The sequence below is a fragment of the Natator depressus genome, chromosome 8 (genome assembly GCF_965152275.1).
Source record: "Natator depressus isolate rNatDep1 chromosome 8, rNatDep2.hap1, whole genome shotgun sequence".
Taxonomy (NCBI): domain Eukaryota; kingdom Metazoa; phylum Chordata; order Testudines; family Cheloniidae; genus Natator; species Natator depressus.
In genome coordinates this window covers 90,793,737-90,820,830 of record NC_134241.1, presented here as the reverse complement: position 1 = coordinate 90,820,830, position 27,094 = coordinate 90,793,737, and the positions used below count along the sequence as shown (strand labels likewise).

Below are 27,094 nucleotides of genomic sequence, written 5' to 3'. Positions count from 1 at the left end.
CCACACTGATGTTCACCAACTGAATTTCTAGCCCCCGCTTTTTCCAAAGTCTAAAAAAAAAATAGCCTGGAAAAGAAAATACATGGAACTTGCTTGTTTATGACTTTTTTTTCTGCTCTCTCTCTGCACTATTTATGATCTTTCACAAGCCTCCTGTATAGCTGGCAAGTTTCCTGAGTTGTGCACCAGATTCTAGAATGGGAAAACAACACCAGCTTTACATAATACCATTGCAAGAGTTACAGCCGGTAGAACCACTTTTATTTCCTCTTTTGTTCAAATTACACGAAAATCCGAGAGATGTGGAATACAATAGGAGGAGAGGAGAACCGTTTGTCTTCAGTTTCTACCGTTCCTCCTTGTGTCTAATATTCCATTTCTCGCATTGTTCCGATATCAGCTATTTGAAATAGTTATATATAATTTAACATTATACAAAAGTATTGTCATATCAAACATAGTGGAATGGATTCCAAAAACACCATCTGGTATTTGGGAATGCACTGTGAGTTGGGAACGTGAGAAGAGATATTCTTTGCCACTTTGCTTGGGACCCAGCCATTAGCAGTGTAATTGCCAAGAAAAGGTGACAGGCTTCAGGCTTAATGCAAGTGAGGGTTTTTTTTTCCCCTTCTCCCTCCTATTAACTCTATGAATCCTAAAGTAGATGCAAAAGGCCCTCTAACGGCGTCACAATTTTGAAAAACAATAAGCTTCCTTAAATTAAAAGGCGGAGGGGGGAAGAAAACAACTATTGGGTTTTTGTAAGAAGAGTAGAATTAGTGAAAGCAAAATAAGCTTTTTAGGAGGAGGAAAGAAATCGAGAAATTTATACTTTAAAGCTACGGTGCACTGTAAAGAATTTTTCTTATAAGAAGTAGATTTGCAATGATTAGAGTTTTCCAAGCTTTATCCAAAAGCTCGTTTCAAAGCCATCATCACTTTCTTCTAATCCACCCAAAATTGCAAAACCCGTATTGTGAAGGTCATTTGTGGCCATTCTAAATCTGTTTTATTTCATGTAGTATCTAGTCTTCCTCTGTCTCTCGCATTCTTCCTCTTGTTCCCCACCCTGTTTAGTGGAGGAGGCAGGAAGGAAAAAGTTGATAAACCTTTGTAAATTCTCAGATTGCTTGCTGAGGCCATATTCTGGCATGTAACCCTCAAAGGGATGTGTAAAGTCCAGTTTTTATGATTTCTCATTGATATCCTTGGACAGATCCTTGGCAAGTGTAAAGCCAACGAATTAGACTGATTTTTCCCAACTGAGGATCTGACGGTGTGAGACCAGATCAATCGTAACAGGTGTAGGGGACAGGGAAGGAAAGGTGATATTTGCATATGGATCGAAGTCTGTATCATATCTGTAAGCAGGCAACAAAACTTTGTAGCAGAGGATGAAAATAAGAGAACAGCAAAAGGAATGTAGGAATCTTTCTCTGTCTTTGTTCCCTTTAACTTCTGAAATACTGCTTTATATCAGTCCTGAACTTAAAAAAAAAAAGCCACACTGATTTGTTTCAGTATGTCACAAACTGTGATGCTACAATAAGTCTGCTATTAAATTACACAAAATAAAATGATTTCTGGTGGGTGTATCTAATGTTTGCCAAATTAGACGGAGTGAAAGTTAACCCTCTTAGTCTAGCTCTTGTTTTTAAATATTTGTCTTTAACAGACATTTGTGTGTGCCGTGAAGGGGGACAGAAAAGTCCTTTGCTATCTGTCAATGTACATACACGTGCAAAGTTCTTACAGTCTCAGTACCAGAGTCAGGTAAAATGTTAGTCACCGTATGTTATTTTCAATTACATTTAAACAAGTTTGTTTGTAAATTATACTGCAAACATGATACACCTCCCAGTCTAAAACTTTCTGCATGTAATGCAGACTTTCAGTGAGGAGTGTGAAAATTCAGTGTAAAGGAGGTGGTGGCAGTTCAGCATACACCAAATAGCTTGGGGGGAAGGAGCATGGGGCTGTGAGCCCAGACTTCCCATGCCTCCCTCTGACCTGCCTTCATAAAACTTTGCCCTTTTGCAGTGCACTTTACAAACATTACTGAATTAGGTCTCACCACACGCTGAGAGGTGTGCAAACAAGCCAGACTTTTCACGTAGGGCCTGATCCAAAGCCTGTCAAAGTCAATGGGAGTCTCGCTTGACTTAAATGGGCTTTGAATCAGGTCCTAATTTTCCCCAGCCCTACTCCACTTTTGATACCATGTTCTCTTGAACGCACTGAAGTTATCACAATGAGGACTAGGATTCTTGTGATGGGGTTTGTTTAGCTAGTGAGTCAGAGTCAGGTGTATTTGGCATTTAAAACCCTACTAACTAATAACCCAACGTTGTACGACCTGGCAACTAAGAAGGAGGATATGTATCTGGCTCATGCTAAAAATAAGGCATTACTTTTCTCAGCAGAAATCACTTTTAGTTTAATAATAATAGTTTTTCCTTATCTGTAATAGTTAATTTTAAAACCATATAAGAGTAAGTCTGTCAACAGAGATTTAATGAAGTTTAGACGGGGGTAAATTGGGTCATGATTACTGAGCCCCATCCCCAGGAAACTGGGTTTGAATTTTATCACTCAGGTTTTTCTTGATAATAAGCCAAACAGAAATACTGAGCTGCTCTGAATCTAGTTCAGCTTCTGATACTCAAAGAAGCTTTGCTTTCCACACCCAGTTCTGCTTGCAGCATTGCTGTGAGGTAAGTATTTTATGGATTCTACAGATGCAGAAACCAAGGTCATACAGGTTTCAGAGGGGTAGTCTATATCAGTAAAAGCCACGAGGAGTCCTTGTAGCACCTTCATCAGTGGGTTATATCCCACGAAAGCTTATGCACAAATAAGTGTGTTAGTCTCTAAGGTACCACAATGACTCCTCGTTGTTTTTAAGGTCATAGAGTCAATTTAGTGGCAGAGCCATGAACAGAATGCAAGAGACCTGACTCCCAGTTCCCTGCTCTAATCAAACCCCACTGAAAAAAAATCTTTTCCAAATCCAATATTTAGAAAGACACATTCTTATATGGCAAAAAGAAAAGGAGTACTTGTGGCACCTTAGAGACTAACAAATTTATTTGAGCATAAGCTTTCGTGAGCTACAGCTCACTTCATCGGATGCATTCAGTGGAAAATACAGTGGGAGATTTTATATACACAGAGAACATGAAACAATGGGTGTTACCATACACACTGTAACAAGAGTGATCAGGTAAGGTGAGCTATTACCAGCAGGAGAACTCTATATAAGAGCTAGGGAATATTAATAATAATAAAATACAATAATACTTATATTACAGTCCTGCCTATAACAGAAATAGCACTGGGTATCTAACTGTTTCTTTGTTTTTCTTCTTATCAAGGAATAAACTTAGGTCTCCAGTGTTAAAAAATAAATAAATCAACAACAAACTGTCCAGAGGTGTATTCAGTAAATTAATATTACTAGAGATGTTTAGAGTCACTGCAGAGCAACCACAATGTACATGAAATAATAAATGCTGTATGAATAACAGTAATAGTACTTCTACTCAACACAATTATCCCTCCCTCCCCAATACACAGGGAGGAATGTAGTAAAACATTCAGTAGTTTAGAGGTGTCAAAATAGTTTGCAGAAGCTAATTTACTCTTTGCATTTAGCCCCTTTTTCTGCCTCCGAGCATTTTCTTGAATTTGTTTGTTTGAAATTGCTGGAATTGTGTGTGTGTGTGTGTGTGTGTGTGTAGATTGGGGGTTGGGGGCATTTTTTACTCGGTGAATTGAACGTGAACACTTAAACACAAGTGGTCAAAACCAAATCTGTGCTGGTTAGTTGAGAATAGTCATGTCACATGGAATTTTTTCTGTTCCATCATTGAATGAACATACCTCATGTAAGTCCTGATCCAGCAAAAACTTACAGTAGGTAACATTAAAGTACTCAGGTGAATACTCCCATTAAAGCCAATGGGGCTTCTGATACTGCGTAAGGCTAAATGTGTGCCTAAGATTTTGCAGGATTGGGGCCATAACTGAGAGGAGAGCTTGAAGAAGCCTCTAGGCTTTTGAATGTCTCAGGGAGAAGTAGTGAGAGGAGGATTAAGGGAATTTTAACCTTTTTTGGGAAATATAACCCTTGCCCAAGGAATCACTCCTGGAGTCAATAGGCTACTGTCACATTAGTTGGCTGGGTGCATGATTTTAAATTTAAATCTTTCCCCGGCACGGCCCTGTTCTTGAAGGTTGTGGTCAGATCGTTGTTTGACTCATGTAATTGCCTGCGTGCCAGGGCTCTGGCAAGGGGTTTGGAAGGAACATTTCCCCTCCCCGCCCCCCCTTGCTGTGGATTCGTGGAACTCAAATTTGGTAATTAGAGTTGTGGTGGAAAGCTGTCATAAAAGAAGCAGGGGCGTATCAAAAGAGAGTATTCATTTTCAAATCTGATGAACGCTTTCGTTGTGATACTCAGCTAGTTCTAGTAGCTGGCCTCTTTCATGCTAAAAAGAACCTGCCACACAATGAAACTTAGAAGTGTTAGATTTTCCTGTTAATAACTGTCTTCTTTGTCTTAGACGCCATATACTTTCCCTTCCTGGTGTGTATGTCTACCGTTTGGTTTGGTTTTCCTGTGATATAATGAGGGATTGTAAAAGTACAGTCACAAATAGTTTTGAATTAAAAATATTAAAAACATTATTACCTGCCCTACCCCCATGCCATACCTCTCTTCCTTTTTCCTCCTGTTTTGATGGCAGTCAGATAATGCAGATGCCAAGCAGTAGAAGATATTTTTAAGCAGTAGCATCTGGCTTCTTGGCAGACTCCACAGGCAGTTGGGTTGGTTGTTTTGGAGTTGCCTCTGGGTCTGTCACATGTTTTGGCATCTGATTAATTGTCTGGGCCGCCTTGTCTTGTTGGACATATTTTGTCTTTGACTCACCTCTGATTCTGAATTGTCTTTATTTTCCTTTGCCAGTGAACAACAACTTTAGCAGATCCTGGGTTTGTTTATATAAAAATATTCTTATTTACTCCATTCCTAGTGTATGACTCAGAAATCTCGTAACTGCCCAAATCTCACCACCAAAGGCAGACTGGATCGCTGAGAATGCTGCTTACTTGGTATTCAGGTCTTTGTCTGATAATGAACATTGTCCTGCCCAGATACTTTTCTGAGACATAAACTGTTCCAAGGGGGGGGTAACTTTCCTGTACATTTCCAAGGAGAGGCATCTCAAAAACAAACAGAACCAATAAGACAACTTCTCCTGGTAGATCCTGTGTGTGCGTGCGCTACTTTTTTTTAATTTTTATTTTTGTGTTTTGCTTTCAAAGATTCACGTTGAGGAATTCCCGCAATGTCTGGAAAAAAATGCGGCTTGAATTATTAGCCCTAGTACAGCACATACACCATAAAACTATCCCTGGCAATGGCAGAAATGCTACGTGTCTGTGGTGTTTGTTTCACTGTCTGATTTCTTAGCATGGTGGATCTTGGACTTGGAAGCCAGTCATGCCTTCAAACAAAACTGCCTGCCTCCCTTCCCACCCCGCCCCCAGATGATTCGTAGAGGAGGTTTTCTTAGCATGACCTGCTGCAGCCAGCCAAGCTAACCCAGAATTTTTACGACTGTCAGGACACTGAGGCTGACAGAAACAGGTGGGCTCACAGCAGGGAACAGAAGCAAAAGCCCAGCACAAGTTATGATTTTTTTTTAGGTGGCCAAACTAAATCTAATTAAACCAAAGCATGTTTAAATAAGCTTCATTTAATGTGCACTTCATATAGCGTCCCTATTAATAACAGCAGCTCCTTTTTTATTAGTGCTGTCATTTCTTTGACTCTTGGGAGCTCAGTGAATTTTCTGTTGGGGGGACTTGGGGGGCAGGGGTATTTATGTGTCTAAAATCTTGTTTTGGAGCTGTACTGTGAGCCAGCCCTTGCTGTGCTCAGCATCATGGAGATGTAAGTCTGTGCTCTCAAATTAAAAGGAAACCATGCTCCGTGAAGAAATAAGTTGCTATTACTTTGAATGTAACCTGGCTTAACGTAGATTTTAACACTCTGCTGTAACAAAAATCCCTTTGTGGTGGGTTTTTTTTTTCTTTCTCTTATTTAGATCAGGGAGAGAGTGGAGAAAATTCATAGTATGCCTTTTTTAAATAGCTCCCAAATGTCCATGTAAATAAACACATCCATTGACTTATTGTTGAAGTACATATTTAGGAACCTCCATGTATAATGTCACTGTAAATATCTGGGATGTCAGAGACCAGCAAAGTGGTGGTGCTATGGAATGAAGCTCTCTATGTATCCACAAGGCAGGGTAATAAAAGCAGCTGGGATACACATTTGTTCCTACAGGCTTCCAGTGCCCTCAGTCTGGACATGGAACATCACTGGGAGGTAATTTCATAGTCTGCTTCTGAGCCAGGTGGAGTCTGCCACGACTGCGACGTCTGATTGTAGGAAATTAAAAATGGAAAGGGAAATCTCAATTTTCAGGGTTTTTAAAGGTAAATTTCTAGCCATATATCTTGCAAAAATCCTTGAAAATGTAAATTGATCACTAAAGATGAAAGGAACAAGCATCTGACACACACACACACTTTTATTTACATAAAATAAATCAGATTGGAAAGGCAGTGTTGCCAACTCTCGCAGTTTTATACTGAGTCCCATGATACTTGGTGTTTTACTTAAAGCCCCCGATGCTGGAGACGTGACTGTGAGAATTTCAGATTTTATATTTTTTAAAGTAAGTTTATAACCCTTATGGTTGCAGAGAAAAGCCTGAAAAATGTGGCCTGAGTGTACCCTAAGGGCTCAAAAACCAGATGGCAGAGAAAGAGAATCCAAATTTTATTTTTAAAAACTCATGATTATTAGGCCAGCCTCATGTTTTTTTATGGGGTCTGGCTCACGTTTTTTGGAACACGTGGAGTTGACAACACTGAAGTATCACAAAGAATCATCTAGCTCATCTCTCCCCGTCCCCCACAAACAGGAGTCTGATATGTTTGAAATAGAGTGGGGTTGTAGCAAAAAATCACTTCACAAGCCTGCCCCCAAAATGCTACGGCTCCTGAGAAATTCAGTCATTTCCCTGTTAGATTTCTCAGTGAGAAGAGACCACAGTTCCGAGTGGGCTTTGCTGGATTCTGTGAGGCAGATTTGTGATACGAAAGCATTGTAAGGGTGCTTTCACCATTGTTTAGGGTAACCAGATATCCCATTTTTAAAGGGACAGTCCTGTTTTTTGGGACTTTTTCTTATATAGGCTCCTATTACCACCCACGCCCGTCCCGTTTTTTCACAGTTGCTATCTGGTCACCCTACCATTGTTCTTCTGTACCTGCAACATTTGGCAGATACACTACAAAGCAGCAGCACAAAACAAGATAGTTCCAAATTGTAGCTCCCTCCTGTGATACTGTCCCCTCTGGGGATGAGCAAATAGTAGAAAGCAGCTTACAGCACTTTGCCAAACTATCCGTATGGGACAATGTGGTTATGGTAACTAAACTAATTTTAGTACAATCTTCTTCACACTACTCTAGGCCTGGTCTACATTATGAGGTTAGGTCGAGGTTAGTCGCGTTAGGTCGATTTAAAAATGACGGCGTCCACACAACCAACCCCGTTCCGTCGACCTAAAGGGCTCTTAAAATCGACTTCTGTACTCCTCCCTGATGACGGGAGTAGCGCTAAAATCAACCTTGCTGGGTTGAATTTGGGGTAGTGCGGACGCAAGTCGATGTTATTGGCCTCCAGGAGCTATCCATTGTGACCGCTCCATTGTGACCGCTCTGGACAACACTTTGAACTCCGATGCACTAGCCAGGTACACAGGAAAAGCCCCTGGAACTTTTGAATTTCATTTCCTGTTTGGTCAGCGTGGCGAACTCAGCAGCACAGGTGACCATGCAGTCCCCCCAGAATCGTAGAGCGTAGAACGTTTCTACACTCCCCCTATCATCTCCATACCTGAGGTTATCGCAGATTAGAAGGCGAAAAAAATGCACTCGCGATGACATGTTTGTCCTCCCGCACTGATAGGGCACAGTTTAATGCATGGAGGCATTCAGTGGCAGAGGCCAGGAAAGAATTAAGCGAGCGCAAAGAGCGGAGGTAGGACGCAATGGTGAGGCTAATGGGGGAGCAAAGGGACATGATGAAGCATCTGTTGGAGCTGCAGGAAAGCCAACAAGAGCACAGACCCCTGCTGCATCCACTTTATAACCACCTACCCTCTTCACCATGTTCCATAACCTCCTCACCCAGACGCCCAAGAACGCTGCTGGGGAGGCTCCGGGCACCCGGCCACTCCACTGCAGAGGATGGCCCAAGCAACAGAAGGCTGTCATTCAAACAGTTTGATTTTTAGTATGGCTACAATAAGCAATGTGGCCTTGTCCTTCCCTCCTCCTCCACCCCACCAGGGCTACCTTGTCTGTTATCTCTTCTTTTTTTTTAATTAATAAAGAAAGAATGCATGGTTTCAAAACAATAGTTACTTTATTTTGAAGGGGGGAGGGTGGTTGGCTTACAGGGAATTAAAATCAACAAAGGGGGCGGGTTTGCATCAAGGAGAAACACACACAACGGTCACACCGAAGCCTGGCCAGTCATGAAACTGGTTTTCAAAGCCTCTCTGATGCACAGCGCGCCTTGCTGTGCTCTTCTAATCGCCCTGGTATCTGGCTGCTCAAAATCAGACACCAGGCGATTTGCCTCAACCTCCCACCCCGCCATAAACGTCTCCCCCTTACTCTCACAGATATTATGGAGCATACAGCAAGCAGCAATAACAATGGGAATGTTCTACCCCATTCTACCACCATTCTGCACTTGCTCAGCCTATAGTTGAAGTGCTCCTTACTACTATCCAGGCTTCAGGAGCCATGGGAGCAAGGGGTAGGCTGGGGTAGGTGCGACCGCACAGTGCTGCCGGCTGGGAGAGCAGCCTGAGGCAGAAGCCTCCAGCTCGCATGATATTCCAGGCAGGACTGAAACTCCATGAGACGAAACTTAAAGACGAGAATGACCTGGAGTCTCTGGCTCCCATTCGGTGCTCTAAGAGGAGGATAGCCATGTCTGTCCAGGCGCCCCTGATCGACCTCACCGAGGTCTGCCAGGAGCACCCAGGAGACATACGAGGGCTATCAGTCCTACTGCACCGTCTGCCACGAAGGCAAGGAGCTCCTGCTGTGTAGCAATGCAGAAGCGCATCTGCCAGCAGCACCCAGGAGACGTACGGTGACGGTGAGCTGAGCGGGCTCCATGGTGGTATGGCATCTGCATGGGTAACCCAGGAAAAAAGGCGCAAAACGATTGTCTGCCATTGCTTTCACGGAGGGAGGGAAGAAGGGGGGCTTATACCCAAAACCACCTGCGACAATGTTTTTGCCCCATCAGGCATTGGGAGCTTAACCCAGAATTCCAATGGGCAGAGGAGACTGCGGGAACTGTGGGATAGCTACCCACAGTGCACCACTCTGTAAGTCAATGCTAGCCACGGTAGTGAGGACGCACTCCGATGACTTAATGCTCTTAGTGTGGACATACGCAATCAACTGTATAAAATCGGTTTCTAAAAATTGACTTCTATAAAATTGACCTAATTTTGTAGTGTAGACAAGGCCTAAGTCTCTGCAGGCATGTCTAATAGGAACCTTTGTTTTCAGGACTTCTCTTTCAGCCCTAAGAGTCTCAGATGGAAGTCTGCATACAAGATTTTTCACATGCACCTGTATTTCAGTTTAGAGTGAGGAGTCTGTACTGTTCGTTTGGCCAACAATCAGTCAACAAAGAAATCTCCAGGAGTGTATGAATGCTTCCTAAATGCTCTTGAATCTCTTAATATTATGGAAGGCCCGGAGTCACTGCAGCTGGACAGACATACTTTGTAAGGAAATAAACTCAGAAACCCTAAAGGGTTTTTCTTTATCTATTGGTGACTCAAAATACAATGCAGTTCAGTCCAGAGTAACCAGCTGTATTTTCCCTTCTTATTGTTAACAAAGGCCACAATCAAAATCAAAAAGTTACAGTAAAGCCTTATTTAGCTAGTCCTCAGTGTTCTCTTCTAAGCACTTGGAACTTCTCAGAGTTGGTGGTCCTATCTAGCTGTCTGTCTTCCTTCAGTGAGAGGCCTTTCCATTTTTTACTTTACAATAATGATGCTTTTAATTTCTACAAAACTGTTTATCTGAGGCTCTCAATGCATTTTGCAAAGAGTAATGAATTAGAGTCCTGCATCCATTTGACAGGGGAGAACCACTATTTCTATTTTATAGATAGGAAAAATGAGGTTAATTGATTTACCCAAGTTTATACAGTAGCTTCTGGCAAAACCAGGAATATGATTCTCTACCGCCTTGCATCCTGTGGTAGCATTTCACACCCACTTGGCTGCACATCAGAACGGGAGGGCTTTTACACCCATTTTGCACAGATGTAGCACAAATGCAAAACAATGGAAATCCCCTTATAACCTGACTTCTGTTTGCTTGCTTTGCCAAGATCTTTCTTCACCCTTAATTGGTTTGTTTTTAGAGCAGGTGGCCTCTTTGCCTTTTTAGCTGAATTAGCAAGGAGGTTCATCTGCTTCCCTCCATTGAGATAAGCTATGGAGGGAGGAATACCTAGCCCATTCTTGAGATGTTCCTCTTCCAGGGACCCAGTAGAGCTGGCAAAGATCAGGGATAGGATTCAGTATTAGTCTGCACAAATCCTCTGGGAGCTATGGCTGATTCCTGTGTAGTCACCAATGACCTGTACACAGTGGCAGGCTGTTTATAGAGATGTTGGAAGTATACCCTGGTATAAAAATTAGGGCACAGAGTTTGACTTTTGTAAAGCACTTTTCTATCCCACATTGAAAGGGGTTATTGTTTGTGATAAGATTTTTTTTTCCAAAATGGGGAGTGGCTGGGCCACTGTTTGGTGGAGTTAGCCACATGGATAAGTTGCTTTCTTTGTTGCCATCCGACACAAGTGGAACTGGTGCCAGTATAGCAAGAGTCAGTTGAAGCCAACCTGATGTGGACTAACTTGTGCGTGAGCCTATGTAGCTGTATAATTGCTGGGCATGTGTTTTGGCCCTTCGTTTGTCCCAAGTGGTAAATATGTGAATGAGTTTGTACAGGTAATGATTCTTACAGACAGCTTCTTTCCTCTCATCATTACACAGGTGGAAAAGGTATCAAAGAGGTTCATGTTCATTACAGAATACTAAAGACTCATAGTTGTTCAGAACTTCCTGTTAGCCATCAATCTCTCCTATACAAATATGTGTTTTGTAGTGTTTAATTTCAATGTCCAGAACAAGAGAACACCCTCTGACTGAATCATCATTGGGAAAACCAAAACAAGTGCATTTCAGAAAATGTACTCCCCAGTGTATGTGGTTGATTTGTGCTACAGCCAGTAAAGAAGTGGCTTGAGATCCTGGCTAACATCTAGAAACTAAACTGAAGCACACTCCATGGAACAGAACAAGTGGAGACCACATATGAATCAACAGTAAATCTGGGTTAAATATTGACCAGAAGCATGTCTCTGATAACCTCTCCCACCAGTAAAGCCTCTTGCAGAAATGTGTAAAAATCAAAGAGACAAAGTGGGTGAGTTAATATCTTTTATTGGACCAACTTCTGTTAGTGAGAGAGAGAAACTTTAGAGCTTACACAGAGCTCTTCTTTAGGTTGTCTCTCTCACAAGCAGAAATTGGTCCAGTAAAAGATATCTCATCCACCTTGTCTCTTTAATATCCTGGGACCAACACAGCTACAACAATGCTGCATACAACAATGCAAATCAAAGGGCAAATTAGCGTAAATTCCACTTCTGTTCATGTGCTGAGACTTGTTGATATTTTGAGGTTATAGAAATGAAGTCCTCGGCATTCACCATGGATGATATTAAGGAATATCAGAACATAAGAACTGCCATACTGGTTCAGACCAAAGGTCCATCAAGCCCAGTATCCTGTTCTCTGACCGTGACCAATGACAGGTGCCCCAAAGGGAATGAACAGACAGATTATCATCAAGTGATCCATGCCCTGTCACCCAATCCCAGCTTCTGGCAAACATTCCTGCTCATCCTGGCTAATAGCCATTGAGGGACCTATCTTCCATAAATCTGTCTAGCTCACTTTTGAACCCTGTTATAATATTGGCCTTCACAAAACCCTCTAGCAAGGAGTTCCAGAGGTTGACAGTGCGTTGCGTGAAAAAATACTTTCTTGTGTTTGTTTTAAACCTGCTACCTATTAATTTCGTTTGGTGGCCCCTTGTTCTTGTATTATGAGAAGGAGTAAATAACACTTCCTTATTTACTTTCTCTATACCACTCATGATTTTATAGACCTCTATTATATCCCCCCTTAGTCGCCTCTTTTCTAAGCTGAAAAGTCTCAGTCTTATTAATCTCTCCTCATACGGAAGCCGTTCCATACCCCTAATCATTTTTATTTCCCTTTTCTGAACCTTTTCCAACTCCAATATATTTTTTTTGAGATGGGGAGACCACATCTGCATGCAGTATTCAAGGTGTGGGCATACCAGGGATTTATACAGAGGCAATATGATATTTTCTGTCTTATTATCTATCCCTCTTGATGATTCCCAACATTCTGTTTGCTTTTTTGACTGCTGCTGCAAATTGAGTGGATGATTTCGGAGAACTATCCACAATGACTCCAAGATCTCTTTCTTGAGTGGTAACAGCTAATTTAGACCCCATCATTGTATATATATCGTTAAGATTATGCTTTCCAGTGTGCATTACTTTGCATTTATCAACATTAAATTTAATTTGCCATTTTGTTGCCCAGTCACTCAGTTTTGTGAGATCCTTTTGTAGCTCTTTGCAGTCTGCCTAGGACTTAACTATCTTGAGTAGTTTTGTATCATCAGCAAATTTTGCCACCTCACTGTTTACCCCTTTTTCCAGATCGTTTATGAATATGTCAAATAGGACTGGCCCAGTACAGATCCCTGGGGGACACCACGATTTACCTCTCTCCATTCTGAAAACTGACCATTTATTCCTACCCTTTGTTTCCTGTCTTTTAACCAGGTACCAATCCATGAGAGAACCTTCCCTCTTATCCCTGCTTATTTTGCTTAAGAGCCTTTGGTGAGGGACCTTGTCAAAGGCTTTCTGAAAATATAAATACACTGGATCTCCTTTGTCCACATGCTTGTTGACCCCCCCTCAAAGAATTCTAGTAGATTGGTGAGGCATGATTTCCATTTACAAAAACCATGTTGACTATTTCCCAACAAATTCTGTTCATCTATGTGTCTGACAATTTTGTTCTTTACGATAGTTTCAATCAGTTTGCCCGGTACTGAAGTGAGGCTTACTGGCCTGTAGTTGCCAGGGTCACCTCTGGAGCCCTTTTAAAAATTGGCATCACATTAGCTGTCCTCCAGTCATTTGGTACAGAAGCTGATTTAAATGATCGGTTACAGATGACAGTTAATAGTCCTGCAATTTCACATTTGAGTTCCTTCAGAACTCTTGGGTGAACACCATCAGATCCTGGAGACTTATTACTGTTTAGTTTATCAATTTGTTCCAAAGGTGCTTTGTGTATGAGGAGGGTATTCTAAAGTGGCAGTGACATTTAAATATTACTCTAAAACGCAAAAGCAAGTTTAATCTTAGAAAAATGTGAGAAGGAATATACTGGTCATCTGTGCTCTGCACTCATTTTCAGGCCCTTAACCCTTCTCTCTCTTCCCCACTAGGCACAGCCTTCTGTGCTTTCCATCTGACTCCTCCCTTGGCACCCTCTACCAAGTAGCAGAAGCCCCCCTCACTCCTCTGAGTGGAGAATATCATATTCTTTCCACTTCACTTCACTAGGGGTCCCACCTCCTGGCTTAAAATTGTTCTTTTATTGCCTGATAGAATGGGTCAGGCACCAGCAGCAGTGTGAAGCTGATGCCAGGAGAGCAGGCTCAGGGGATTTATTTCAGGAGGGTTCATTGGGGGCTCAAGCCAGGCATGTGTTCCACCCCAGCAGTCAGACACTTTCCCTACCTGGCATAGTGGCCACCCGAAACCCTTGGCTATTCATTCGTGGTGATGTGCTTTTCCTTTACACAATGAATTGGGTGAGCTAGAGCCAGAGCTTTTTACTAGCCCAAACTCCTCTTAAAGGGCTTGGTTTTGTGGGTTTGTGTCTAATCTATACATCACTTCAGTGCAGATTGTGGTTTAATATATGCAGCCAAAGGTTGAATTCATACTGTGTTCTCACAGGTGAGACTCTGCTGGATTGTGCCAAGCAATATAGTCTGTACTTTCCCAGTTTATATATTAAACCTGCAATACAGGAGTAGGAAATCTCTGATTACTTACGTGCAATGAAAAATAGCATTATAGTAGATGTATGTAGTTTCCCAAGGAAATGAGTTGTCTCTCCTTTGAAGGAACATTTAAAGTGGAAGAGATCATTGGAATCAAGGCCAGCTCCAGCGTTTTTGCCGCCCCAAGTGGCAAGAAAAACAAAACAAAAATCCTTGCCGCCGAACACGGAGGCAGAGTGATGGTGCGGCCGCCAAATTGCCACCGGCGACCGAAGAAGAGTCATGTCCCCTCTGCCGAATTGCTGCCGAGCGCGAAACGCACTGTGATGGAGCGGCTGCCGAATTCCCGCCGCCGCCGAGGGCAGATTGCCGCCCCAGAGCCCAACCTCCTGCCGCCCCTTTACATTTGCCGCCCCAGGCATCTGCTTGGTTCGCTGATGCCTGGAGCCGGCCCTGATTGGAATACAGTAGTACCTCAGAGTTACAAACACCTTGGGAATGGAGGTTGTTCAAGTTTACAACTGAACATTGACTTAATACAGCTTTGAAACTTTACTATGCAAAAGAAAAATGCTGCTTTTAACCATCTTAATTTAAATGACAAGCACAGAAACAGTTTCCTTACCATGTCAAATCTTTTTTTTAAACTTCCTCTTTATTTTTTTAGTAGTTTACATTTAACACAGTAGTGTACTGTTTTGTTTTGTTTATGTCTCTGCAAATATCAGTGAGGTTCTCAAATCTGGTCATTAGTATGATATTATTGACTTTAAACTATTACTGAATCTGCAAATGACTTTAAGATTTTGGTTACATCAGGGTGCAAAATCTGCAGTGAAATATTTGCTCACTGTTATTAAAGAAAACAATTCGTGGTAAATGGGTGTTTTCCCACAATTGGGGGAAATGCTTAATAAGTAACCAGGTAGCAAATTTTGGAAGACAAAGGTGAGAATGAGGTGGGAATTATTGGCACTTTGCCATCACAGTGAGAGGCACTATATAAAAACCTTAGATTTTTATGTCTGTGAAAATAAATTGTTTCTTTGAATATTGCTATGCTTCAGTACTGCTGCTCTCTCCCATTTTCTCCTCTAGAGCATCTCTTTGGAAGAGGGATCATCTTTTTGTTCTGTGTTTGTACAGCATGCTGGGATCCTGTTCACGACTGAGGCTCCTAGGAGCCATTGCAATGCAATTAATAATCCTAATAAAAATTCAGTCTAGAATATACATGTTTAAAGTATTCTCTCACTGATGAAAGAATTAGAATTGTCCACATTTAAAGAAGCAGGGTTTTTGTCTGTAAAGAAGAAAACCAATCCAATATACTTCTGGAAGAAACTTCTGACTTGAGAGCTCTTGTGGTGGGTATGTTTTGACCTGAAAAAATGAGTAGCATTATTAACCCTTAGAATGCTAGTGTTTTGCATGCTGCCAGCTAAAATATATATAGACGCTGCATGAAAGGTCTCCAAACAGACTGTAGTAGGAACAGGCACAGATGGAAAATGTGTGTGTCAGGGTTGTAATTACAAGATGGATTTGAAGAGACCAGTTTAGTTTGATGTCATGGTGGTAAAAATAGTCCTGCCTCCACTGCAGCCCCTACCAGTGCCACCAGCAGTAAAGCTTTACCTGTTGGGAAATAGAGGTCCTAGTTTTGAAAATTTAGACAAGGCCTGTAATGAGGTCTCTGACCTGAACTCGAGCTAATTGCCTTTCCAAAGAAAATTCTGTGAAGACATCTTTATTCCTTCTGGAAGACCTCTCTAATTTGAGAATTGTTTTTTAAAATGTTTTAGCAATCCTATTTAAACTAAAAAGAATGGTACAGTCAAATCCCTCCGTAAAGCACTTCTTCTTTCAGTGATAATTGAAGATGGGAAAGGGGGGGCTAGGAAGGACTGTCTCTTGGCTAAGGAAATAGTTTGGGACTCAGGTAATCTGGGTTCAGTTCCTGACTTTATCAGAAACTTCTTGTATGACCTTGGGGAAGTCCCTTAATCTCTCTGTACCTCATTTTCTGTGTCCATAATAATACTGCATAGGATGTTATGAAGGTAAATCCATGAATGCACAGCTGTTACAGTGATCTGGCCTTATAAATATGTGTACAAATCTGCCTCGGTAGGGCCCTTAGCCTGTGTATCTGATGTTTGTTATATCTATATTGAGTATTAAACTGTGAGCTTCTTGGGGCAGGGACTATGTCTCCCTGTATATTTATAGAATACATAATATAGGTACTGTATATCAAATGAAATCTTGTGGGTACAGATCTCAACACCTTGTAAGATTTTCTGATGCTTAGCTTGAAGCCGTTTACAGTTTCGGGCAGAAAGAGGCTGAAAAGATTGTCCTTTGATACACACTGTTCTAAAATGAGATTATTCTGTAACAGGATTATCCCACAAGAAGATATAGACACTGATGACTTCATGCTATGATATGATGGTCTTAAAATAACTTCTTGCGTTAAATCATTGCTGTTTTTTTACAGTAGCGACGTGAAGAGCAAGCTAGTTAGCAGACCAGCTTTTCAAATTTGAGAAAGCATGAGTTTGTGTGGATAAGTGTTCACCAGATCTGACAGGATCAATTTTCAAAATCCCTGTGTAATGATAGAACATTTCAGGGCTTCTTTTGTAATGGGTTGCTTGTATTTAATATGGCATGAGAGGTGAAATCACTTTCAGTCCAGCACAGACTGCACTGTGGTATTGTGCTGTATAGTTTCATCTACAGTCCCTGCAGTCAGTGCTGCAGTGATTGATGTTTCACTGAGACTGGTTGTGATCTTACCGTTTGTCAATGGACATCCCCATAGAAAACACCAAAAAGATTCTCACACTTTGAGATGGGACATAAGAAACCCATCTGAAGTTTAATCTTGTAAATACTTTTCCCTTTGAAACTGTACTCCTTGTATATTCAGACTCTCTCAAATAATGGGATTTCATCTATCTTCAAGACTGCGTTGCACAAGATATTGATATCAGAGTGTAAGGTTACACAGAACGCATTGCCCTTTGGTACAGAGGCGGTGTCTTTATATGTATCTGGACAGCACCTAATAGACTGTAGGTGTTACAGTAATATAAATAATGAAAAACATAGCCTTTTCCTTTCTTAACTGCTGTAAATAAATATATACCAATGTCTTCAGAATACCAAGTTCAGCACATAACTCCATTCTTCATCTGATCCATTTCTTAATGCCACTGTCTTTCCATATTCAGTGTCCTCACAATGTTATCTTCTTACAGGTAATCTATTTTTGTCATAGTCCAGTATCATCAGCTCTCCCAATATTTGGTGTTTCTCCTAAAGCTCCAGCTCCTAGAGTCCTGTGATTTACATTCAATTCTTCTTTGTGCTCAGATTCCCCAGATCCCTTGCAACAGGTACTTCAGCCTGCTTGCAACTTGGGGGCAGAACCAGACTAGTCAATTGCTGGCAGCAGGGGAATACTCTGTCTCCTGAAGTTCCCTGCAGGTACTTGCCCACCTCCTGGGGGAAGAGCAGCCAAGCAAGGCTGCTGCAGGAAACAAGCAAAGTTCTCCCTATTTCCCACAGGAGCTGACACTATTATCACAGGAGGTGAGGTATTTCCAGGAGAGCCAAGAAATCATTATTACCATTTGTGACGGGGGCGCTCTACTCAAGGCTGGAGGGCGCCGCTTCCTAACCGTTCTGGGATTAGCTCTACCAGGCTGACGCCCCTTCTGGCGGTCACACTCTGTCTCTTCCTCTTTCTGCAGAATCTGCCTCATTCCAGGAACCGTAGCCTCCTCTTTGTGACTTGGGCCTCCGGCCCGATCACTCCATTTTTTCCCCTTTCTAGAGGTGAGTCAAAGTCTCTTCTCACCAGCAGTCTCAGGTAGTCTTCCCATTCACTGCCTCAGGTGCCATTCCCTCAGTGGCTTGTAGGAAAACCCAGGCTCGCTCTCTACTCTGTGTTCCAGCTCAGAGACCCTCTAGTCAGAAGCCAACATCTATTCCTTCCTGGACCTTGCTGCGTTTTTCTGAGCCTCTTCCATACCTTCTGGCTCCCACTCCTCTGGATTTGCCAGCCCAAACTCCCTCCTTCCAGGAAGTAATCATAGGCTACCTGCCTCTGTAGCCCTGACCACACCTGCCTTCTCCTAGTGAGTGACTGCAGACTACTTCTCTGCAGCCCCCTTCTGTTGCCAGATTCCTGGCTTTATAATTCCAGCTCAGCTTCTCCCCCAGCTGGGCTTCATCAGCCAGTTAGGCCTTAGCACTCCCTGGCTTTCCTTCAGGTGCAGCCTATAGGTTAATTGGCGTAATTTACCCCTTCTGGCCTTGTGTGTGGGGCAGACATCCCATTACATCATTGTACAAGGCACTGGTGAGACCTCATCTGGAATAGTGTGTGCAATTCTGGTCTCCCATGTTTAAGAAAGGTGAATTCAAACTGGAACAATTGCAGAGAAGGGCTGCTAGGATGATCAGAGGAATGGAGAACCTACCTTACAAGAGGAGACGTAAGGAGCTTGTCTTGTTTAGCCTAACAAAACAAAAGCTAAGGGAAGGTATGATCGCTCTCTATAAATACATCAGGGGGATAAACACCAGGGAGGGAGGGAAGTTATTTAAGTTAAGTGCCAATGGCACAAGAACAAATGGATATGAACTGGCCATCAAGAAGTTTAGGCTTGAAATTAGATGAAGGGTTCTAACCATCAGAGGAGTGAAGTTCTGGAACAGCCTCCCAAGGGGAATAGTGGGGGCAAAAAACTTAACTTGTTTCAAGACTTAGCTTGATAAGTTTATGGAGGGGATGGTATGATGAGGTTGCCTACAATGCAATATCGCCCAACTGTGACTGCTATTAGCAAATCTCTCCAACAGCCAGCGATGGGATGCTAGATGGGGAAGACTGAGTTACTACAGAGAATTCTTTCCCCATTGTCTGGCTGGTGGGTCTCACCCACATGCTCAGGGTCTAACTGATAGCCATGTTTGGGAGAGAAGAAGGAATTTTTCCCCAGGTCAAATTGGCAGAGACCCTGGAGCTTGCGGTGGGGTTTTTTTTTATGTTTTTTTGGGGAGAAGGGTTGTTTTGTTTTTTCTTTTTTGCCTTTCTCTGCAGCGTGGGGCATAGGTCACTTGCTGGTTTCAAGTAGAGTAAATGTGGATTCTCTGTAACTTTAAGTCTTTTAATCAAGATTTGAGGACTTCAGTAACTCAGCCAGAGGGTACAGTCCTATTACAGGAGTGGGTGGTTGAGATTCTGTGGCCTGCGATGTGCAGGAGATCAGACTGGCAGTTCATGATTAAGGATACAATTTTGTCACAGAGGTCACAGATTCTGACCTCCATGCTTCCGCACCCACTGCAGTGGCAGAGCTGGAGTGGCAGCCAGCCCCCAGCAGTGGGGCTCAGACCATTAGTTCTCCCCCTCCCCCAGGGTTTTTTTAGTAAATATGGCTAATAGTAAACACAGACAGGGGCGTGTGCTTCTGTGAATTTTTGTTTATGGCCCGCGACCTGTCCATGACTTTCACTAAAAATACGCATGACAAAATCTTAATCTTAATCATGATGGTCCCTTCTGGCCTTAAAGTCTATGAGGGGAGAGGGAGGAAGCAGAAAGAGCCCAACAGCTCAGGGTTTCTCCGCTCCCTCTTTCCCTACCCCTCCTGTGAGCAGTCGGATGAAAGACTCTGCTCCTTTCACCTCCCCTCCTGCAAGAAGGGGCCTCCCTGCCATTCCCTCAGGCTTGGGAATGGGAGAGGAGGACCCCTGGGATACACAGGAGGAATAGAGGTGAGGCAGGGGTGGGGAAGGGAAGAGCTGAGGGGATCGGAGAGGCAGAATTGATGTGGGAGCAGAATTTATTAGAGGACATCTTGTATCATTGCATGTCTGGATCCCCGCTATATATTAAACACTCCAGTTTTAGCCATTCTGTGCACAGACTGGTGCTGCCTTTTCTTTCCTTCTTGGCAAATGTCTCTCAAATTCCTTACACCGTGTACCAGAGTAAAATTTCAAAAAGCAGTGCTCCCCCTACAGAGGAGATTAAGCTCCTGCTGACCTTTCATTTCAGAGTCAGTTGGTGAAATGTGGCTTTTGCTGCCATAATTAATTCTTTAAAGCAATGATTATAGACTGAATTTATTAAATGTCTGAATGGGGAAAATGCTTTCATTGATGTTTGTGCTATGTTGTAAATAATTTGATAGTCACTGCCATGGAGTTTCATTTCTCTGGAGTACTTTATTTACACATCTTTCATTGCTCTTAGATTTCAGATACTGTGACTGGTATATTAATTTTATGCTTTGATTATTTCCCCCTTATGTGTCCTACAATACCTCTTACTCAGCCTTCTCTGATCAATAAAAGCTACAAACAATTTGCTTGTAGCTGCACATACAAAATCAGTAATAAAGTTCTTCACATTTTTTAATTTTCCTCAGTGTTGCTGGATTTATTATGTCTTATTAACACAGTAGAATGGATCAGACAATGACCTGCTACAGCTAAAGGCACAGTGGATTTAGCATACAGCCCTGGTGCAGAAGGCCTCTGGAATTTAATACTGAATTCTACAGGAGAGAGAATTCTTTAGCAGGGATATAATTCTCTGTTAAATTCTCTAGAATGGCTTTTAAATTCTGTAGAAACAGTAGGTTTCACATGGTTTCATCACTATCAAATCCCTCCTTAAAATCTGTGAGGTCAATTAGATCAGTGGTTCTCAAAGCCGGTCCGCCGCTTGTTCAGGGAAAGCCCCCTGGCGGGCCTGGCCGGTTTGTTTACCTGCCACGTCCACAGGTTCAGCCGATCACGGCTCCCACTGGCCGCAGTTCACCGCTCTAGGCCAATGGGGGCTGCGGGAAGGGCGGCCAGCACGTCCCTCGGCCTGCGCAACTTTCTGCAGCCCCTATTGGCCTGGAGCAGTGAACCACGGCCAGTAGGATCTGCAATCGGCTGAACCTGTGGACACGGCAGGTAAACAAACCGGCCTGGCCTGCCAGGGGGCTTTCCCTGAACAAGCAGCGGACCAGCTTTGAGAACCACTGAACTAGATGATTATGATGGTCCCTTGTGGCCTAAAATCTGTGAAAATGCTATGGAAGCTAGATTGTCCCTAGCCGTTACTTGGCTGTTTAGAGGAAGGAGTAAGCACACTCCTCATCTTCCTGCTGCTCATCCCTTCCCTCATAGAATCATAGAATATCAGGGTTGGAAGGGACCTCAGGAGGTCATCTAGTCCAACCCCCTGCTCAAAGCAGGGCCAATCCCCAATTTTTGCCCCAGATCCCAAAATGGCCCCCTCAAGGATTGAACTCACAACCCTGGGTTTAGCAGGCCAATGCTCAAACCACTGAGCTATCCCTCCCTCTCTCCCTGCCTCTGCACAGCTTCCAGGCATCTTGGCTCAGGCCTGGGGTCAAGAACAGACTGAGGACCCAATTCTCCTGCACCAAGCTGATGAGTGGAAAGGGGCTGGATGGAGCCTTGGATCTAACCTTCCATGTGTAGCCGGAGGAGCTGAGCAGATGCGAGGGGGTAAGGGGCGTGTGCCGTAACTAGTGAAGGGCTGTAACAAACAACTCCAGACCAGAAGCAAGAGCGAACAGGAGAATTGTAACTCTAAGGGTATGTCTTTGCTGCAGCTGGGAGTACAGTAACCAAGTGTCCAGTTTTTGACCGGAACACCGAGTCAAAAAGAGACCCTGGCGGCTCCGGTCAGCACAGCCGACCAGGCCATTAAAAGTCTGGTCGGCAGTGCTGCGGAGCCAAGGCAGGCTAGTCCTTACCTGTCCTGGCACTGCACTGCACCCTGGAAGCGGCCAGCAGGTCCGGCTCCTAGGCGGTGGGGCCACAGGGCTCCGCGTGCTGCCCCCACCCCGAGCACCGGCTCCGCACTCTCATTGGCCGGGAACTGCGGCCAATGGGACCTGGGGGGATGGTTCCTGCGGGCGAGAGCAGCTCGCAGAGCCTGCTGCCCCCCACACCACCACCACCACCTAGGTGCCGGACCTGCTGGCTACTTCCGGGACTCAGTGTGGTGCCCCACGACAGGTAGGGACTAGCCTGCCTTGGCTCCACTGCACTGCCAACTGGGAACCATCTGAGGTAAGCCCATGCCCCAACCCCCTGCCCCATCTCTGTGACCCCCCCAAAACCTGGAGCCCCCTCCTGCACCTGAAACCCCTCATCCCCGGCCCCAGCCCAGAGCCCGCACCCCCTCCTGCACCGCAACCCCCACCCCTGAGCCCTTCCAAACCCAGAGTCCCCTCCTGCACCCCAGAGCCCGCACCCCCAGCCCAGAGCCCTCACCACCCCCTCCACCTCAACTCCCTACTCCAGCCTAGAGCCTCCTCCCACACCCTGAACCCCTCATCCCTGGCCCCACCCTGGATCCCTCAACCCTCCTGCACCCCAACCACCTGCCTCAACCTGCAGGCCCCTCCCACACTCCGAATCCCTCAGACCCAGCCAGGAGCCCCCTCCTGTACCCCAGCCCCTCATCCCCACCCCCAGCCCAGAGCCCTCACCACCCCCTCCACCTCAACTCCCTACTCCAGCCTAGAGCCTCCTCCCACACCCTGAACCCCTCATCCCCAGCCCCACCCTGGAGCCCTCACCCCATCCTGCACCCCAACCCCCTGCCCCACCTGGAGCCCCCTCCCACACCCTGAACCCCTCGTTTCTGGCCCCACCCCAGAGCCCTCACCCTCATTTAGAGCCCTCACCCTCTCCCACACCCCAACCCCCTGCCCCAGCCCAGTGAAAGTGAATGAGGGTGGGGGAGAGCGAGCCACCGAGGGAGGGGGAATGTAGTGAACAGGGGCCGGGGCCTCGGGGAAGGGGCGGAGCCTCAGGGAAGGGGCAGGGCTAGGGTGTTCGGTTTTGTGAAATTAGAAAGTTGGCAACCCTAGCTGGGAGCATGCTTCCCAGCTTGGGTAGACAGAAGTGCTAGCTCTGCTCGAGCTAGCCCACTAAAAATAGCAGTGTAGCTTTGGGTAGTGTGGGCAGCAGTTCAGGCTAGCCTCTTGAGTACAAACCTGCTGGGACCCCCCGGGTACATCCTCTGGTAGCTAACCCAAACCGCCACCCATGCTACTCCCAGCTACACTGCTATTTCAGTGCACTAGCTTGAGCAGAGTTAGCATGTGTGTGTCTACACCTAAACTGAAAAGCACTTTCCCAGTAGCAAGTGTAGACATACTCCAGGGCACAGTTCCTTATGAGGGCTCCTCTTGGGACAGTGTAGCTACATGGTGCCCCATAGAGTCATAGAATATCAGGGTTGGAAGGGACCTCAGGAGGTCATCTAGTCCAACCCCCTGCTTAAAGCAGGACCAATCCCCAGTTTTTGCCCCAGACCCCTAAATGGCCCCCTCAAGGATTGAACTCACAACCCTGGGTTTAGCAGGCCAATGTTGAACCCACTGAGCTACCTGTGCCCCATATTCAAGGCATTAAGCTCAGTCTAAATCCTAGCCCTAAGGGTATTTCATAAATAGGTCAAATCAATACGTTTGGCTTCTCCTGCTGAAAAAGAATTGTTCATATTATTTTCCATAAACCGTGACCTAAATTTTGCTCTCTTTTATTTACGAAAGCAGCATCAAGCAATTGACTTGAATGAGACTTTGTCACATGAGTAAAGGAAACAGGATTTGGCCCCATGACAATTCTAAAATATCCCAGGATTTGTTCCGCTTGCAGCCCTCAAAAAATGTTCACAAATATTTGCTCATATTCCTTGTTTTTCACTCTTTAAAATGTTGTTTGAGCTCTTTTTTAAAAAAAAAAATCTCTTTCCACACTTAGAGGCCATTTTAAATTCACACCCCTAGAGCATTAAAACAACACTATAGGTCTGATTTAAAACTAACAAAAATCAGGAAGCTCGGTTTTAATGCCCTGGTCCCTGAACAGTAGGTGATCTTAGAGACAGCATTAGTGTTAACACAAAATTTCCTCTCTCTTGTTGGTTCCTGGTCCAGACTTTCCAAAGTCTATTTCTGTTAAAGTGGAAATAAACTTTCAATGTAAGGGTATGAGACCTGACATGACAGGAGTCATTATATATATAAAGATTTATCATACAAAGTGAAAGTTTTGGCTGGATAAGGCTTAATAATGCCAAACATTCTTGTCTGCCAATAAATAGATATTTTGTCATTGGATAGATGTCTGCCTAGCAAATATACATTTTTTTCCATGTAAGTGACGGTGTTTGGGAAAAGTGGGAATTGAATCCAGCAGCTCTCACACTAAAAGCATGGCTTACTGCTTGAGTTTAAGAACTAATTCCCACAGCTCACAACAGTAGTATATTCATTAACAACTTCTGTACACCCGCCACTAGAGGAGACAGACATCCACAATCTTCTTGTGTGGGTTATGTCATAACATGGCCTGCTTCCCAAGGTCTGTGAGAGTGAGGGATCGTTTTCCAGGAGAGGTTGTAGATCGTTGATGATGTGCTGGAGAGGTTTTAGCTGGGGGCTGTATGTGATGGCCAGTGGTGTTCTGTTATTTTCCTTGTTGGGCCTGTCCTGTAGTAGGTGACTTCTGGGTACCCGTCTCACTCTGTCAATCTGTTTCCTCACTTCTCGAGATAGGTATTTTAGTTTTAAGAATGCTTGATGAAGAACTTGTAGGTGTTTGTCTCTGTCTGAGAGATTGGAGCAAATGCGGTTGTATCTTAGGGCTTGGTTGTAGACAATGGATCGTGTGATGTGTCCTGGATGGAAGCTGGAGGCATGTAGGTAAGAGTAGCGGTCAGTAGGTTTGTGGTATATGGTGATGTTTATGTGACCATCACTTATTTGCACTGTAGTGTCCAGGAAATGGATCTCTTGTATGAACTGGTCCAGGCTGAGGTTGTTGTTGGGGTGGAAATTGTTGAAATCCAGGTGGAATTCTTCAAGGGCTTCTTTTTCATGGGTCCACATGATGAAGATGTCATCAATGTAGCGCAAGTAGAGGAGGGGTGCTAGGGGACAAGAGCTGAGGAAGCATTGTTCTAAGTCAGCCATAAAAATATTGGCATACTGTGGGGCCATGCAGGTACCCATAGCAGGGCCTCTGACTTGAACATATAAGTTGTCGCCAAATCTGAAATGGTTGTGGGTGAGGACAAAGTTACAAAGCTCAACCACCAGGTGTGCTGTAGCCTCATCAGGGATACTGTTCCTGACAGCTTGTAGTCCATCCTCCTGTGGAATATTGGTGTAAAGAGCTTCTACATCCATGGTGGCCAGGATGGTGTTTTCAGGAAGATCACCAATGCATTGTAATTTCCTCAGGAAGTGTCTCGAAGATAGCTCACTCTCAAAGACCTTGGAAGCAGGCCAGTCCTCGCTTACAGACAGCCCCCCAAACTGAAGCAAATACTCACCAGCGACTACACACCACACCACAGCAACACCAATCCAGGAACCAGTCCCTGTAACAAACCCTGTTGCCTACTCTGTCCCCATATCTACTTTAGCAACACCATCATAGGACCCAACCACATCAGCCACACCATCAGGGGCTTGTTCACCTGCACATCTACTAATGTGATATATGCCATCATGTGCCAGCAGTGCCCCTCTGCCACGTACATTGGCCAAAGCGGACTGTCTCTACGTAAAAGAATAAATGGACACAAATCAGATATCAGGAATGGTAACATACAAAAGCCAGAGAACATTTCAGTCTCCCTGGAAATTCAATAACAGATTTAAAAGTAGCCATCCTTCAACAAAAAAACTTCAAAAACAGACTTCAGAGAGAAACTGCAGAGCTACACTTCATTTGCAAACTTAACACCATTAATTTGGGCTTGAATAGGGACTGGGAGTGGCTGGCTCACGACAAAAGCAATTTTCCCTCTCTTGGTATTGACACCTCTTCATCAATTATTGGGAGTGGACCACATCCACCCTGACTGAATTGGCCTTGTCATCACTGGTTCTCCACTTCTAAGGTAACTCCCTTCTCTTCATGTCCCAGTATATATATGCCTGTATCTGTAATTTTCACTCCATACATCTAAAGAATTGGTTTTTTACCCACAAAAGCTTATGCCCAAATAAATCTGTTAGTTTAAGGTGCCACTGGACTCCTTGTTGTTTTTGTGGGTACAGACTAACACAGCTACCTCTCTGATACTAAAGGCCATGTGGCTTTTAGCTCATGCAGTAGAGGCTCATACATTTAGCTCCCAAGGTCCCAGGTTTGATCCTGCCTGCCAATAACTGGAGTCTGTCGGTGTTAAAAGTGGGGGCTCGTCTGGGAAGTCAACTGGGAAGTCTCTGAAGTTCAGGACGTGCTTTCTTAGCTAGGGGAAGTATGTAACCCACCCACCTCCTGGGTGTGGTGTTCTGCCCCTTCTCGTGGCACCGAGGTCACTTAGAGATTAATGAGTCTGCTACAGCCTTAGCTAAGGGCCATGTGGCTTTTAGCTCATGCAGTAGAGGCTCATGCATTTAGCTGTCAGAGGTCCCAGGTTCGATCCCACCCACCGACAACCAGGGTCTGTCAGTCTTAAATACACACACACAACATTGTGACTAATGTCAGCATCAGAGTCCAAGTCATAGTCATCTTCTGTTGAGTCTTTTTCATCCATTTCTTTTAGCCAATTACAGACCCGGAACAAATGTGATTTCCAAAGAGAACAGGATCTCTGGCAAGGTAAAGGAATGCGGAAGGAATGCAGAATGCTTTAGTGGGCTGAGAGACAGAAACTATTAAAATCAAATCCCAACTCAGAAAAAGACTT

General features: G+C 44.1%; 1 protein-coding gene and 1 long non-coding RNA gene across 5 annotated transcripts in view; both read left to right on the top strand.

Annotated features, from left to right (window-relative positions):
• NFIA (nuclear factor I A) overlaps positions 1-27,094 on the top strand; it is a 450,646-nt gene that overhangs the window by 17,385 nt on the left and 406,167 nt on the right. The gene's annotated exons all lie outside the window — the stretch shown is intronic.
• LOC141992942 (uncharacterized) lies at positions 21,731-27,013 on the top strand. Its single transcript, XR_012640697.1, has 3 exons — positions 21,731-21,873; positions 26,161-26,296; positions 26,951-27,013. It is a non-coding gene; the product is annotated as an uncharacterized LOC141992942 (long non-coding RNA).